This window comes from Abrus precatorius, unplaced genomic scaffold (assembly GCF_003935025.1).
Source record: "Abrus precatorius isolate BTA unplaced genomic scaffold, Abrus_2018 Scaffold4, whole genome shotgun sequence".
NCBI lineage: Eukaryota > Viridiplantae > Streptophyta > Magnoliopsida > Fabales > Fabaceae > Abrus > Abrus precatorius.
The window spans coordinates 5,253,706-5,265,576 of NW_020874384.1; the positions used below are offsets into that span (position 1 = coordinate 5,253,706).

Below are 11,871 nucleotides of genomic sequence, written 5' to 3' on the forward strand. Positions count from 1 at the left end.
CCTGTGCATGAAAACTTAATTTTTAAAAGTTTATTTTGACCCTTAGGATCTTAGCTTTGTTACAAAATTTGCGGATCATGATTTGGACATCGTTTGAATCCGTTACACTTAAACATTGCGCAAATCTGAAGTTTTCCGGTTTTCTACAATAAGTGCATGGCTGTTTCTAAATTTTTAAAAATACTAGCTCTTGGCCATTTTGGCTCAAAGGATTCTGATAAACTCCTCTCTGAACTAGGAACGCAAGGCACCAAGAAACTGCAAATTTTGACACCGGAAAGCCCAAGAAAAAGAACCTGCGGACTACCTCTCTCACCAAGGTAAAGGGGAGGAGGTATTTCAAGTAAACAGTAAGAAAGGAAATGAATCAAAGAGGGTTGTCCCTGATGAATCCACATTTTATGGGATTTTTACTTGTTATTTTAATTTTTCTTAATAGAAAAAAGTAAACTTAGGGTTGTAAATAACATAAAAATATTATTTTGGTCAATTTATAATAGATTTCTTAATTTTAGGTTAATTTACATTGATTTACATAGATATAGTTTGTAATTTTGATCATTTGAATAATTGTACAGGAGTTTTTAGACTTTTTCCATGGATTTTTAGCATTTGAGAAAGTTTGAGGTGAAAGTGATCACTTTGGAGTCCATAGTGAACACTACAGCAAGCTTGTTCTAGAAAGGTAGACCAGAGTGATCACTATGAACCCATAGTGACAACTCCAGAAAGGCCAAAAAGTACAAGATCCTACGCGTAGCTACTATGGAACCATAGTAGACACTCTGGAGCAGCCAAAGTTATCACTCTGATGCCAAAGTGACAACTCCAGAGAGGGCAAAAACACAGGACTTGCGCGTAAACACTATGGAGCGAGAGTAATCACTTTGGGGCGTTGCGCGTTATCACTATGAAGTCAAAGTGATAACTCCAGAGAGGCCAAAATCACAGACCTTGCGCGTTATCACTGTGGAATGTGCGTAATCACTTTGGAACGCTGCGTGTTATCACTATGAAACCATAGTTGTCACTTTGGGCGAAAATTTCTGCACTATAAATAGAATTTGAGAAATTAGGGTACGGAGCTTTTTACATTTCCTTAGATTCTTTTGCCACTTTTAGAGCATTTTGCAAAGCCTAGGATCATTGGGTGACAGCCAGGGGTCCATTATAGGTTTTTAATTTCCAATTTCCCTTTAATTCTCATTGATTTTACATTGATGTTGCTTACGTTTCTGCATTTCCTTCTTTCATTTGTGAAGCCCATCCATATGGAGGGCTAAATTCTCTTGTAATTCCTAGTCAACTCACATGGTTTTTGAATTCTTGGGTTTAATGGTAATATTACTCTTTATTTCCTTGGATTTATTAACCCCAATCTCTGAATGAAATGAAATTTGCATGAGGGGAACATTGTTTAATGAACCCTAAATTACCCAAACGAAATTCTAATCTAAAATTGCTTAATTTTGATTAATCTTTGAGATTGCTTAATCTTAGGGATAGAGATTGGAGCCTATTAAGATGCTTAATTTTAATTGGGATGCTAAGGTTAATTTTTGCTTGTTAGATTAACTTAAATCAAGGGAAAAATAGGGGATTATTGAATCATTTGGAAGAATAGTGATAGAACTCATTGATTGACTAGGGATTACTCTTCTTAATTGATTGAATTATACTAGTTTACATTTTGCTCTTGATTAAAATCTGGAAATTGACAAACTGCCCCCAATTTACTTGCTTTAAAATATATGTTTACACCTGTTCGATGTATGTTCCCAACCAAAAATTCCTTGGAGACAACCTAGGATAATACCTTAGTATTGCATACATTTCTTTGCATATTTGATGAGGATTAACAACAATCTTTATGCATAACGAGTAGCAAAATCTCACATCATCAGTCCCTTAACCCTGAGGTCTAGAACACATGTATTAGGAGACATATGGTGTTGGAGTTACACATTGACATTTTTATATTTACTTGAGACTTTTGAGTTTTAAAATATAATTATGAGCATATTTTGATTTTGACGAATTTTGATTTTTGGTTGAAAATTATTTTACACTTGATGTTTGAGTAAGTATTGCTTTGTGAAAATTGTAAATTATTTTAAGTGAACTATTTAGTCAAAGCTTGTCGAAAACCAAAGATCAATTAAATGAAATGTTTTATCGAAATGTCCAATATGAGTAATATCCCTAGTATATTTGAAAGGATTTCTTATGTGTTGTGCACTCTGAAAATATATGGTTTGGCGCATGTGTTGTGTGAAGCACTAAGAATATGCAGGGTGAGTGGGGACCATGTGTGAACTTGAGCCCTTTGAGGGTGGAAAATACGTGATGATATGCTGAGAGTAAATTGGTATGTAAGTATATGCGCTCTAAGGAGTTTGGCCATGGTTTCAGCTTTAACCCTGAGTTCAATAATTGAATCCAATGACTAAAAGTAAACCTTTGTGAAAACTTTGTTTTCTTTCTTTTTTTGAAAATAAATGAGTAGTGTAACTCTAGTCGGGTAATGGTTGGAACTCAAGGAAAGTGACGAAGCTAGTGAGCTTTAGAGAAAGTGCATTGAAGCACGGATATAAGTACTTGCCAAGTGAAACTCCAAAAGTGTGCATAACTATTCAGAAGGAAAATGTGTACGAAATTCCACTCCCCTGTGAAGGAAGTCACGAGGTTATTTTATAACTGCTGTTTGTGAAAGACAGGGAAGACCTCGACGTCTAGGGGATTTATGGAGTTGGGTGACTTACCAATAGCCCTATGAGTGTCCTAGGCCCCGGAACTCTGACCTTCTCCTGAGGCTTATCTTGTTGGTTGAGCTAGATCGATCGGTGGAGGTTCTAGTCCCCACCATACATGTGAAATGTAGGCTGGCTAGTGAAACTCCCAACAACTTTCGAACAATAGGATTGTTATGGATTCAGAGTCGTATAAGCATGAAAATAAGATTTTGCCAAACCAAGAGTTATCATTTGCATTAATCATTCATCATGGATCTATTAATGTGATGTATGCTCGTACTTACTTTGTTTTATTTCTTTTCTAAAAAATATTTAATTGAAAATATATCTCACTTCTTCTTTTCTTTGTTGAAATATGTTGTGTTGGACATTTTCTTTTAGTTGTCACAGATCTTAAGGATGACCTTTCTCCGTCTTATTCTCCACGTTGAGCTTAATTTGAAGAGGATCCTTAAGATACCAAGGAGATAGAAGAGGACCCTTCTAAGAAGTCCTGACCGATGTTTTGTTATTTCTTTTGTTGTCCGCTGCTAAGGGAATCCTCTTGTTGTACAGTGGAGAATTCGATACTTTATATTTTATTTAGTAGCTTGGGTGTAATGTACTTTGTTTTGATACTCTGATGTTCGTGGATTGTGTTTTAAGATTCTTGGATAAATTGTGGTTACTTTTGATAATTATGGGATTATTTATATGACCAGGTTTATTTTATCAGTTATCTTCTGATTTTTATTTGGATGGAATTAAATAGGCAGAAAAATTGGTTCTTCAATGCATTCAAGTAATGAACGTGAACTCTGTGGGTTCGTCCCATAAGAGAGTTCTAGTTGAAGTGATAAACCACATGTTGTATCTCATATTATTTGTAATTGGCTCATGAGCAGGTGAAAAAGATTGGAGTCCACTTATATAGTTATGTCAATACATGGTATGGCTATATTATTCAAGTGGTACTTACTAATGTTATGATTTTCTAAACTATGAGTAAATGAAGAAAATAAAATCTCATGAGTAATTATTAGTAATAAGAGTATGACATGAATCTTTATAAACTGTTGCTTATCAAGTGCATGAAGAATCAAGATCCATGCCGTGACTGCATGTCACTTTAAATTATATCAGAAGCAAGTTTCTGAATACTCAAGAACGATAATGGTATCCATAAACCAAGTTGAATAATCCTATGCACACATGTTTCAAAAAAAAAAATCCCATTTGGTCCAAGACTCTCAATAGCAATTTGTATTCATTACATGTCAAGTTATTTAAAAGTAGTAGGATTGTCGGTCACGGTCGTCATGGCCGTTACATGAATTGCCCTAAATCTTTCTTTTGGATTTTTGCAAATTCTTGGAAAAATGCTGGCCAAACCATGTGTATCCTTGCTTGTAAACCTCTCCAATTTTCATTTGTAAACAAAAGGAACCATGTGCATACTGATAAATGCAGATTTTTACTAGGTTTTTAAGTAGTTTTTTAGGTTATTTTTGATAGAAAATGTAACTTGGAAAGTGAAAACTGCACAAAAATATATAAATGTTTAATAAAGTAAATTATTATCTTTAGTAATTCAAATTGTGTGAATTTAATAGAATTTTGATGCAATTTTGTTAGTCTTGAGGATAAGGATTGAAGAAGAGAAAATAGAAGAAAATGGAAGATTTGAGCTTAAAAAGTCAAGAATCAAGTGATATGTGCTAAGCGTTACAACTTTGGGTGCATAAAGTAGCAGCTTTGGAGGTTTTCAGAAGTGTAGAAGCTCAAAGTGAACACTTAGTGTTCAAAGTTAACACTTTGAAGAAGAAAATCCATGAAGATCATGTGCATAGCAACTTTATGTACTGAAAGTTATCACTCTAGCAGCAAAATATATGAAGAGGCTTGCGCGTAGCAACTTTAGGCTTTGAAAGTGTCTACGCGCACTTGTGCATAGAAACTTTAGGTATTGCTACTGGTAACGCGCAAGGCAAAATCACATGAAAGACTTGTGCATAGCAACTTTACCTACTGAAAGTACCTACGTATAGTTGCGTGTAGCAACTTTTAACCACTTAAAGTACCAACTCACAATAACAGAATTTGGGAAACCACTTCCAAGTGCCAACTTTGGGCGTTTAAAGTTCCTACTTCAGCCTTAGAAGCTTCTAAAAGGCCTTCTACATTACAACTTTCAGTGATTAAAGTGTCAACGTAGAAGAAGGCGAGAAAATTATAAAAAACTAGAAACTCATATCTTTTTTCAATTTTTTCATTTCCACACTGATAAGTTTGCGATTTAGCCCTATTTTACAGCCCATATATTCATATTTGACCTTTATTTTATTTGGAGTTTACACTAATTTAAATATTAATTATGCAGTTTGGTATAAAGATGTTGCAAGTGGACTTTGGGTGCATTTTGGACCCAAATTGATGGAGGATTAGAGCTTCGCAGTAGTCAGCATGCCCAGACCCTTTAAACAAGCATAGGGGTGCTTTGAGCTCATGCACGGTCGTGCTTAAGGCCTTGCACGACCGTGCTCATCTGCGGGAAGCCCAAATTTGAAGAGTTTTTAGGGTTTTCAAACCCCATTAAAAGGAAGATTGGTATAGACACTATTTTTGACACCGTTTTACACCCTGGCTTTTGCTTTTTCACCTCATCTTTCTCTAGGAGGATTTTGTCATATTCTTGGCGAGACTTGGAGCTTTGAGCAACCGTACTTGAAGATTGGAAACTCATCTCATTCTAGTTTGCTTTTCTTTATGGCTTTGTTTATGATTGTTTTAGTTCTTTTCTTCAACATGAGTAGCTAAGTCCATAGCTAGGGCTATGGAACTATTGTTCATGAATTTATGAGATTTTGATGTTTGAATCTAAATTTAATTTCCGTTCTTTGATTAGATTTTATCCTATTACTCTTCTTTCTTAATCCCAAATTAATTATATCTTCAGGCGATCATACCTCAGTTAATTAATAGATCTATAGGTAAAAAAAGACAAAGGATTAGGTGGAGCAAACCAATCTTTCTTTCCTAATCATTATTAAATTAACAAGTTCATAGGCTTATTAAGTTTTTCTAAATTGATGTCTTGCATGACTGATAAATCCATATTTTACCAGTATTTTACTGTAGTTTTAATGCATTTGATAAAGAAAATATGTTGGAAAAAGCTAGAAAACTCATAAAAATAATAGAAAGTTCAAAGTCTTTCCTAAATACATAGTTGTTTAGACTTTATGAATTTTTTGTGTAAAAAGTAATGATTTAATCATATTTCTATAGGAAATTCTGAGCTAAGTTCATAAGATTGGAAGATCAAAGGAAAGATAGAAGAAAAGTAGCAAAAATTGGAAGCAAAGAACAAGGTCTGATGAAGCAAAAGCTGGGCGTGATCACTTTTCTTGGCAAAAGTGATTGTTCTAGAGCCTAACATGGAAGGATTACCTATGCGTTATCACTATTGCTGATGATAGTGATTGTTCCAAAGAGCTTTCAAGCATAGTAGGGTGATCACTTTTGTTCACAAAAGTGATCGTTCTAGAGAGAGCTCCAGCATAGCAAAGGTGCGCATGATCACTTTTGTGATCATTCCAGAGAGAGCTCTAGCATAGCAAAGATGCGCGTGATCACTTTTGTTCACTAAAGTGATCATTCCAGAGAGAGCTCCAGCACAGCAAAGGTGTGTGTGATCACTTTTGTTCACAAAAGTGAACAAAAGTGATCGTTCTAGAGAGAGCTCTAGCATAGCAAATATGCGTGTTATCACTTTTGTTCACAAAAGTGATTGTTCTAGAGAACCTTCCATCACTGCAAAGTTGCACATGTCTCCTTTTGCTTACAAAAGTGAACATGCACAAACCTCAAACCTCCGCGTTGTTACTTTCATGAAGAATAGTGATTGTTCTAGTTCTAAAGATTATAAAAAAGGCTTTGCTTTGCTACTATAATGAAAAATAGTAACCACGCTAGAAAGGCAGGAATTCTATAAATACGAATTAGCTCAGATTTGTTGGGATCTTTTGTTCATTTTTACTTTCCACTTGTTTTCTGATGTTGAGAGAGTGAGAGAGAGATTGGGAACGAATACCAAGCTTCAAATCTTGAGGAATCAGATTGAAGATTAGCTTGAAGATGCTTCTTCGTTCATCTTCTTCTTCTCTTTCTTTCTCTTTTCATCTTGTAATGGTTGCTTAAACTTTTTGTAGTTAGGGATTGCGGATCTGAAATGGAAGAGTTGAATTGATTTTTGATCTAAACCTTGAGTACTAGATTGGATTGAGTAATTGATTCTGCTTTTCAAGTAGTTGTTGAATGGAAATTTGATTAACTAATTACAGGGGAACTTTTATCAATGAAAGTTGAACTTGTTTCTCAGATCTGAATCAATTACCAAGATTATTGATTTCTTAGGGATAAGACATCTTTATCTTGCAATCTTTTGGTTTCTAATGCTTAATGCAACATTTAATTGAACTAGATCTAAGGAATTAGAATGATTAAATTAAATGTTAGATTCATTGAGTTAAGGAATTAACTTTTGATTAACACATCGTGAAACTGATTGTCATTCAATCCAAATGCTTGAAAGTTCATAACTTGGTTGAATTAACACTGAAGTTTTGGTGAAGTACCCCTAACTATGTTTCACACATCTGTTTCCATATAGAAATTCGTATCTTTTGCTCTACTGCAATTTCTGCATTCTTTACTGGTTTATTTGCTTTCAAACATTACAACTTCTAAATGAATTGCTTTAGGCTCAACTAATTATGGACTTGTGAAGTGATATTTGAGAATTCTATTCCCTGAGGACAGGACTCCAACATAGTTCTAAAAATTTTATAACTTGCTATAATAACACTAGTACACTTGTTAGTCAAAATTACTTATGTTGAAAAGGTGACAAGTTTTTGGCACCGTTGCTGGGGAATAGTTATTTTCAATATCATTAGTAACAGGAAAATAACTAGATTGAGGATTTGTTTTCTTTAATTTTGTGCAATATCAGATTACGTTTAGAAATTTTATTTTTTTTTGTTTTGTAATCAATTTAGTAGTTAACTTTGTACCTTCATAGTCTTATTACTAATAGACTCATGTAGTTGTATAAGTAGTTTCATTATTTGCATATTGAAGTAGTGTAGTTCTATATTTGTGTTTGTTTCTTAAATTGTGTACAAATTCTGCAGGTTTCTAATTTTTCACTCTTTCACTGCATTTTAACTGTATATACGTGGTAAAAACAAAAATAAGTATACTCTTGTCTTTGATCCTGACATAGATAAAACTTTAAGAAGATTAAGAAAAGAGGCTAGAGCAGAAAGTTCTATAGAAGGTGATAGTGATTTAGAAACTATACATTCTCCAAAAATTCAGATTACTCCTCTTCTGCAGAAAACACATTCACCTTTAGGACAGACAACTCCAGAAATTGAAATGGCAGAACAACATAGAATGAGGACATTATGAGATTATGCAATTCCAAATATCTAGGGATATAACTCTTCAATAGTTAGACCAACCATGAAAGCTAATCACTTTAAAATCAAACCAGCCTTGCTTCATTTGGTACAACATGATCAATTTTCTAGTGGAATTTCTGATGATCCTAACTTGCATATTTCTAATTTTCTACAGTTATGTGATACTATAAGGATGAATAGAATGAGTGAAGATGCTATAAGACTGAGGCTATTTCCATTCTCTTTGAGAGATAAGGCCAAGTGTTGGTTACATGCACAGCCTCAAGGGAGCATCACCATATGGACAAAACTTTTGAACAAATTTTTAATCAAGTATTTTCCTCCATCCAAAGTTGCCAAATTGAGAGGGGAAATCACATCCTTTGTGCAGTAGGAACGAGAATCACTATATAAAGCTTGGGAAAGATATGAAGAGTTGCTTAGAAGATGTCCACATCATTGTATTCCAGAGTGGATGCAGTTAGAAACTTTTTATAATGGAGTGAATATAGTGACTAGAACCATGGTGGATGCAGCTGCACAAGGTTCTTTAAGCATGAAATCCTTAGAAGAAGCTCAAAGAATTATTGAGATGATGACTTCATCTATGTACCAGAATTCCAACTCAAGACATGCAGGGAGAAGTAATGGATATGAAGCTAAAGCTATAGAAACTTATCTTGCATAGAATCAGCTACAGAATCAATTATTTTCTGAGCAAATAATAGCTTTGACTCAGTAAATTAGCAATATACAGTCTTGTGTTGGTTTCTGAGGACAGTTATCAATCCCGAATAAGTTGCCAGACCATTACAATAATGGTATTAGAGCAGGCCTCTCTTCCAGTACTGTGTGATTCAAGGACAAACCAAGCGAAAGTTGGTGGGCATGTGACATTCAGGTGCTAGGCGAGGGCGGGAAGTTATTGCCGGTGCATTGTAGCACAGACAATGAGTGGCTTGTGGCAAGCTTCTCGGCAAGAGCGAGGAGTGTTCGTCGGTGCAATGTGGCACGAAAAAGGAGCAGCTCCTAGCAGGCTTTCGGCGGTAAGAGACACATGAATGAATCGAACTTAAACTGGAATAAGAGGGATCCAGAGACTGTGTATATAGTTAATGATAGCTTAAAGGAATTGATTAGGACTACCTATACCAACGAAATGTATTTATTCTTGTGTTGGTTTGTGGGGACAGTCATTAATCTCGAATAAGTTGCCAGGCTGTTACAATAATGGTATTAGAGCAGGACTTTCTTCTAGTACGGTGTGGTTCGACGACGAACCAAGTGGAAGTTGGTGGGCTTGTGACATCCACCGCTAGTGTTGAGACTTTTCCTTCAAACATTACAGGTATACCAAGTCTGTTGCAAGTAATAACTGGTAGATTACTGGAGTATCGTCCTTAGAGAGCAATTCAAATGTATTAATTAATAAGATACAAATTAATTGAGCTTATATACAATAAAAGTGATAGATGATTTTCATGAAATGTTGAATAACAATTAAAATGTAAAGCAATCATGTAAAATATGGTAAAATTCAAGTTAAAAAGCTGGGATTGAATTTCATCTATCTCCCTCTCTATAAATATAGCAACGATAAATATAGCAACCATTTTCAATGAATTTGATGCAAACTACAAAAGTCTTATATTTCAATTCCTTGAAAATATATTTCTAAGATAATTTCTCAAATGTTGATTCCTCAAACAGTTAACAAACTATCCAGAATTAAAATAAGGATTAAAAAGCAATTAATAACGTAAAATCTATTCCTAGAGTAACCAATTATTGAGTAATATTAATCAGATCTAGATGTAAGTAATATCTTCCAAAATATAACTCAGATCTGAACTCCAGAAACCATCAAATAGATAGATTCAACGATTAAAACGGATTGAAATCACCAAATCAATAGAAATGAAGAAGAAACATCTATATTTATATAAATTACTGAGAATACATTAAGTTTGAAGATTTACATTTAATCCCATACAAGGTTTAGTTGCTTATAGCAACCATAGTAACAAGAATTGAGATATAAATGGAGTAAAACATCAAAAACCAAGTATTCCTACTCTTTTCTTATGCTCTGCGCCGCTCTCCCTCTCTGAAATCTATATGGAACAATAACCCCTTTCAAAAACATAAAACTTGCCTTTTATACTGGTATGCTCGAACCTCTCTCACTGCAACGAAACCTCCTCACTGTAGCGAGACACGAAGATAGAAATTAGGTCATTTTGTTTGCCTCTCGCTACAACGACATAAGGAACTCTCGCTACAGCGAAACCTCCTCGCTATAGCGAGAGGAGCACAGATTCACCCTCTTCACAAATAAAGGATGTATCGCTACAGCGAGAAACCTCCAGAAGCTAACTTTTCTGCAACTTCATGCTTTATATGTTCTTTTCTGACTTTGTCCAATCTTCTTCAACTTTAAATGATGTCTCTCATTTGATTCCAACTACAAAATAGATAAAAAAAGGAATCAAAACACTACAATTGCATTCTTTTCATGAATTATACAAGTATTTGTAAAAGTTCCAAGTTTAAGGGGAATTTAACAAAATAATCCAACTTTTAACATGAAAAGTGTTCAAATCACCATCTCAAATCACTTATTTTATACAATTATCAACTCCCCCTAACCTAAAATCTTGCTTGTCCTCAAGAAACGTAATTGAATACATAAATTTTTTTTTCACAAGAAACCTTTAAAATTGGTTTGAGATAAAATATCTCAAATCAATCATCTTTGCTTCCATATTCATCATCTAAGATTTTTTAGAACTTTTTAACTAAAAAGAATTGTTTATGATCAAGGATTTTGATTATCCATTTAAAAGAATCAGGATGCTAGTGCACTTCATTTTCAAGAAAATAAGAACAACACCATTCAATAATCAGAAGAAAAATCCTCTCATTCTCAGAAATTTAGTGTTTCTTTCACTTTCTTTAATGAACTCTTTAAGTTTGGCTTTGCTCTTTGCTTCTCATCAAACTAAGTACACATAAAAGACATAGATCAAAGGGTCTTTCAAAAAGGTTGTAATGTTGCTAGGTTTACAAATAATTCATTATTTTTCTGGAATTCAAAGTAAGTTAGAGCAGTAATGCAATCAAGATCACCATCCATTTGTTAGTTTCCATCTCTATTGTTCCTCACTCTAATTAACATCACATTTTGTTTAATCCTTGGATGTCTCCTTCTAATTTCAACATTTTTCTTTTCTTTTTTTTTCTTTTCTTTTGTCACATTAATTTTCATTCTTTTTGATTTGCTTCTTTTATTTTTTTGGAATGAAACTCCAATTATTCACTCATTTATCATGTACAACCAACTCATATTTTTACAAAAATAACATTCAAGACCTATGATACCCTAATGCTGTTCCTCAAAGGTATGGGAAATAATAATTCTCATGTAAAGGCCTGAGGTACATACATTTTCCAAAAAATTTGCTTTTTGGCTCAAGGGCTTCCAAAAAAAGAAATGGATAAATTTTGAATATGGGTTGGCTTTTTAGCTCTAGCTATAAAACTACATTTACAAACTATGCCCCAATCATCTTCATGACTAATTGTGCTTTATAGCAATTAGAAACTCGAGTAAAGTTAACCGCCAAAATTCAATGAAGTTTATTCACTTATATACGGCACTCACACTTTCA

At 34.0% G+C, this 11,871-nt stretch overlaps 1 non-coding gene across 1 annotated transcript; it reads right to left on the reverse strand.

The window, feature by feature from the left end:
- Nucleotides 1-8,558: 8,558 nt before the first annotated feature.
- LOC113866463 lies at nucleotides 8,559-8,665 on the reverse strand. Its single transcript, XR_003505103.1, has one exon. It is a non-coding gene; the product is annotated as a small nucleolar RNA R71 (small nucleolar RNA).
- Nucleotides 8,666-11,871: the final 3,206 nt, after the last annotated feature.